Here is a 6506-nt window from a genome sequence, read left to right as displayed (position 1 = left end):
TATATATATATATATATATATATATATATATATATATATATATATATATATATATATATATATATGGGTTAGGATCAAATGTAAATTTCAAGTATTGTGTGAATGTATTACCAATTTTTATTCATTGGATTAAAAGAATGAAATGTTTGTGATTTTAAGATACACGATATTAACATATGATAGCATGTATTATATAATTATACTTAATTAATTAATAATAATTAATATGATATTTTATTAAGAGATAGAAATACAAATTACCTATATTTTAGGCAACCAATTCATTTTATTTAATAACCATCAAATCAAATATCTATTTTATTCAACACTTAAATTAAATTAAAATTATTTTGAATACGATTCAATATATTCAAATATGTTTTCTAGGGATATTAATATATATTCTTACTATTATTGTTTTTTTGTAGCATGCACTCTTATAACTTTTATTTATTTTATCCTTTCTTTTTGTTTTTAATTATATTTAATTCTTTAAAATTGTGTTTACAAGATAAATGTTTTGAAACAATTGAACCACTATTATCATGAGAATCATAAAATAAAAGAGAAAAAACAAAAATATAGATGTAAAATCTAACATTTTTGTAAGAATGAAAATAAATTATAATTCCAAATATTTAATTCTCACGAGAATGAACATAAAAGACAAGTACAAATCCAAAATTCTCTTGGAAATGAAAGAATTATAAGAAAAAAAAAAACATAAATGACAAATGCAATTAAGAATTTTTTTTGAGAATGAATATAAATTACATGGACAACTTAATATTCTGAAAATTTTATTTTGTGATGTATTTTTCTAGAATCTGTCATTGATTCATTCATAAAAAAAAATATTGTTGATTCATTCTTGGAGAATATGTTTGATTCATTTATCAAGAATATATTGCTGATTTATTCTTAGAGAATATGTTGTTTATATATTCTTGAAGAATATATTCTTGTAAATACTCGTTCGTAGTGATGTTACTGAAAAAAATGGTTTGATATAATTATTAGAAACATATAACTAAATATAAAAAATTACATAAAAGCAATTAATTAACAAACATCATTTTGATTTCGAAAACATAATTCAATTGAAATAACAAAACATATACACGAAACGTTTAAAGTTATATAACTATATGTTTAATAGGAAAATCAAAGAACAAAAAAATGTCTTAAACCGTGTAGAAGAAAAGTAATGCAAAAATAATGTTTCTTTTTGTAAATTCCAAGAACAACCAAAGAGAAAACTCCAAAGATTCGTTTCCTCCATCTCTTCGACAGGTGCGATAAATGACCACAAAAATTGTTTACTTATTCCTTTTATATATATATATATATATATATATATATATATATATATATATATATATATATATATATATATATATATATATATATATATATATATATATATCAAAATCGAACCTTTTTTATGTATATGTATCACATTGGTCGTCGGCAACATGAGACGCCAAACTTATGACCATTAGCGGTGACCTCTTTGTTTAATCCGGCATTAGCTCTTTGCACGCAGCAACAAAGAAGAATATGTCGATCTATATACGAGGAGTAGGAAAAGATGCACTGATGATCGTCAGCATTAGCGAAAGGGATGGCTAGGGCCGATGTTATGTGATTAATCCCTAAAATAATGCTTTTTAAATTGATTAAGTTTCCAAAATTATAAGAATTTAATATTTATAATATCTAATTTAATTAATGAAGTTAATCTAATACTCTTATAAAATGATTAGACCATATTTAGTCTTACATTCACACAATATTTATAGGATATACATGATCCTCTCTCTCTCTCTCTCTCTCTCTCTCTATATATATATATATATATATATATATATATATATACACAGAGAGAGAGAGGGTTCAATTAAGCAAAAACAAAGGTTGAGAATAGGGGAATCATTCTCAGCCACTCATTTATTTTTGACGCAAAAGCCTCCGTCCTACCAGTAGAAATGGGAAAGGAATAGACATGTGTTTTCCAACAAAACATGTTTTCTTAAACTATGCTAAGCATTACCTTAATATATACAAAAACATGGTTTTCTCGTTTTTTTTTTAATTTTTAAGAAGCTATTTTTATCGAAAAATGATTTTAAATATACCAAAATTCATAATTTTTTATTCTCTACAAATAGACATTCATATTAATATAGTTTTAAGATAAAATAATTTTTTTTTATATTTTCAGTTATCAGTATTCATAAGTGAATAAAAATGAATCAGGTTTTTACTACAGTACATTCGTTAATTACTTATAAATAAAAACTATGATTAATTGTTTTTACAATTTAAGTATCATTCATATATGAATATAGCATATAATAAAAATATTATATTCATATTTAAATATTAGACGATGCATTCACTTGTGAATATTAGATGATATATTCATATGAATATTAGATAATATTTTCATATCTGAATATTACGTAGTATTACATGGTATATCACATGTGAATATTAGATAGTATATTCACTTGTGAATATTAGATGATATGTTCACTTATGAATATTACACAGTATATTCACATGATATATTCACTTATGAATATTAGATAATATTTTCATATCTGAATATTAAATAGTATTACATGGTATATCACATGTGAATATTACATAGTATATTCACTTGTGAATATTAGATGATATATTCACTTATGAATATTACACAGTATATTCACATATGAATATTACAAGGTATTTTCACAAATATATATAATTTTTATATTTTATTCACATATGAATAACATACATGCTTGCATATTTACTTTTTTGTTTTAATAATCATATATTGATTCAGGTGAGAAAACATATTCATATATGAATATAACGTGGTAATTTATTTTATGCATTTCATTAAACAGTTGGAGTGCATATAATTTAACTTTTTTAAAAATGTCAGAAACATGATACTTTGACTATTTAAATCTTACAAAATAGTAGATTGATAGAGAATTATATGAAATTTTTCAAAAAAAAAAACGATTTGATCTTTTTCTAACATCAATTTTGAAGTTTTATTTGATAATCGATGTTGAATGAATGATATAAAGTGGATTTTTTGTTGATTATCGATGATGTTGATCTAATGACATTGGGAGTATAATTAATCGCAGATGTTGAAGATCTGATCGTATTCAAGCAGAATTGAAGGTTGGATTAAAAGAACCAAAAATGAATTTTTGTTGTTAACTGTTGAATCGTGTTGATAAACATGTTATTGACGAAGATCGATGATTGATTAGAAGTAGATGATGTTGATGATAGTTTAATAGAAGAAATCTGGATGATTGTTGAAGGATGGAGAAGAAATTTGGATGATGAACGGTGAATGAGTTTGAACTGTAATCTAATTCTCTACATATACGTATTTGAGATTGAAAGTTATCATATTTACAAGTTTGCCACTGTGTCTTTTTATGCTTAGATTAAATGAGTGGCTGAGAATGATTCCCCCATTCTCAACCTTTTTTATTTTCTCAATTGAACCCACCTCTCTCTCTCTCTCTCTCTCTCTATATATATATATATATATATATATATATATATATATATATATATATGATGCGTAATTATTATACCTATTAGTTTTACCAACTATCTAACTTATTATTACGCATCAAGTTTTTTGACGTCATTGTCGGGGAACGACTATCTAGTTTAACTTTTATTTGCTTTAAGTTAGTAGATCCTTTTTGTGGGATAAAACCTACAAAAAGTTAAATTTGAGCATTAGTTTTTTTTTTCAGAACTGAACTCACGATGTTAGCTCAATCATTTATGTTTTTTTTGTTTCTGTTTAGGATTTTGTGACATCACGATGTGGGATTACTAGCCACTACGTGGTGAACGTTCAGTAGGACTTTTTAAGAAGTTTTTGTTCAATTTTATGTTTTTATTTTTTGTTTTGTAGTAGTACATGACCCATGGATCCAACACACATTTGATACCACCACTTTAAGATCCAGAGTCAGCCCTTCACAAAAAGAAGGATAAAAGCATAGGAGAAACCAACCCACCAAAGAAGACACCTTTCGAAGACCTTAAATCGGCTTTTAGAAAGAAGAAAGGGAAGAATGTGGGTGAATCAAGCAATTGCTCAAAGAACGAAAGCAAGTTAGAAAGCTTTGAGCAAAATCCTAATATTCACAAATCCGATTCCGAATAAGAAACCGATAAGAAAGAAAGCAAACCTAAAGACAAGCCAAAAAACAAGATGGCAAACATTGCCAACATGTCCATGGAGGCATATAAGAAAAGAAACCAAGAGGACACCTGTCCCGTTCTCGTGCAAGATGCAATTCCTGCTACCGCAACATTCGAGCTGAAGGGGAATATTTTTCCGCACTTAAGGAACTCCCATTTTCTGGGAAATAGCATGAGGATGCTTACAAGTATCTTGATGAAATTAATGACATAGCTGATTACTTCAACATCCCAAATGTTCCAAGAGAGACGGTGCTTTTGAGAATGCTTCCCGTTACCTTTAAGGGAGCTGCTAAGGATTGGCCAAAGGAACTTCCACCCGGTGCAATTATTACCTGGGTGCTAATGCGTGAACAATTCTTATAACATTTTTACCCACCTTCTAAATATGTTAAACTCAAGAAAGCTACCGCAAATTTCGAGCAACAACCGGGTGAGTCACTTTACAAGACATGGGAGCGCTACAAAGGATTAATAAGAAATTGTCCCCAAAATGATTTGAATGGGCAATAAGAAGTATCGATATTCTATGATGGGATAAACGTGATGACAAGGAAACTCCTTGACTCTCAAGGACCATTAACAAAGAAAAATCTTGGAGAGATTAAGGAATTGATTGAAGAGTTTTTTTAGCATTCGCATGAATACCACAATCCTAGACATAATGGAGCGAAAGGTATTAGGAGTGGCACTTCTGAGGATATGGCAGTTGTTTTGGCTATGCTAAATACTATGGATCAAAGAATGACCAAGATGGATCAATCCATACATGCTATTCGTGTGGGTTGTGAAAGATGCAATGGTCCGCATTTGACTAAAGATTTCCATTGGACGAGAATGGGAATAAGAAAGCTCAAGTATGCTACTCTAGTAGAGACAAATACGATGAAGATTGGAGGAAGCCAAAGAAAGAGTGGTTTCCATATGATGAATATAGAAAGCAAAAAGTAGAAAATTTTAGGCAAACTGGTTGGGGCTTTTATCAAAAGGAGCAACCACCTGAAAATAAGGTCGATTTACATTCCATGCTCACTACATTCACGGAGGCTTCGGAGAAAAGATGTGATGATACCAATGTGGTGATAAGAGACCATCAAATTCTCATGAGAGAGCAACAAGCTTTTTTGAGAAATCATCAAGCGTTAATACACAACATCGAAGCTCATCTTGGACAACTAACCACTTTGGTTAATGAGCGAATTTCTCCAAAAATGCCCAACAAAAAGCCTCAACCACAAGTAATGGTGATCGAAACTGAAGAAGACACCATCTCTGAGTTCCTAGAAGCCCTCGAAGTCGACCCACATCAACCCGGACCACAACCAAAGAAGTCAAAAATCAAAGAAGAAAATAATGTTGAATTCACGAACTCACGACATGCGTGTTTCAAGCTCACGACGTGGGGGTGGGTCTAATCAGAATAATTTTGCTGATACTCGAGTTTTTTGCCCCCCGCTGCCATTTCCGTCTCGAGCTAATATTCATCCACTGGAGCAAGAACATTTGAAATTTATAAAGCAAGTAAAGGATATTCCAATAAACACTCCTTTTATTGAATCATTGTCCCAAGTTCCTGAATATGCTAAGTTTTTGCAAGACTTACTTGATACATACCAATAATTAGAGAAGAATGCCAAGGTGATCCTTAGTGAGCAGATTTCTAAAGTGATAATGGTTGAACTACCAAAGAAAATGGGAGATCCTGGACGCCTCACTCTTCCGTGTGAATTTGGAAATAACATGAAGACTTATGCTTTAGCTGATTCTGGAGCAAACATAAATTTAATGCCTTACTCGTTCTATCAAAAGCTAAATCTTCTAGATTTAAAGGCTACTAGAATGACGATTCGCATGGCTAATCGTTTAGTGACTCATCCTCGAGGAATATAGGAGGATATATTGGTGAAATTGGGAAATTTGTTTTCCCAATTGGTTTTGTAGTATTGGATACGAAAGAAGATACCAATGTCTCGATAATTCTGGGTTTCCCTTTACTCAATACTACTAGAGATTTGGTAGACATTCATAAGTCCAAACTTACGTTGAGAGTTGGAGATGAATAAGTTACCTTTGGAGTGGAAGATGGATTTTAGAATAATAATGCTCAAGGTGAAGCTTTCAACATAGAGGAAGAAAATGAGCTTGAAGATTTGGAAAAGTTGATGGAAGAAGAAATCAAATTAATTCAAAAAGTCAAACGTACGAAGCCAAGAGCATCCATTCCAACAGTTTTTGAAGTTTTTGCTTACAAAACTCTAACATCT

The 6506-nt window shown here is 29.7% G+C and overlaps 1 non-coding gene across 1 annotated transcript; it reads right to left on the bottom strand.

The window, feature by feature from the left end:
- Positions 1-4635: 4635 nt before the first annotated feature.
- On the bottom strand, positions 4636-4742 carry LOC145065200 (small nucleolar RNA R71). The gene has a single exon (XR_013688346.1). It is a non-coding gene; the product is annotated as a small nucleolar RNA R71 (small nucleolar RNA).
- Positions 4743-6506: the final 1764 nt, after the last annotated feature.

Source organism: Lactuca serriola, chromosome 7 (assembly GCF_051521515.1).
Source record: "Lactuca serriola cultivar US96UC23 chromosome 7, Lser_US96UC23_V15, whole genome shotgun sequence".
NCBI lineage: Eukaryota > Viridiplantae > Streptophyta > Magnoliopsida > Asterales > Asteraceae > Lactuca > Lactuca serriola.
This window is presented reverse-complemented; position numbering and strand designations above follow the sequence as displayed.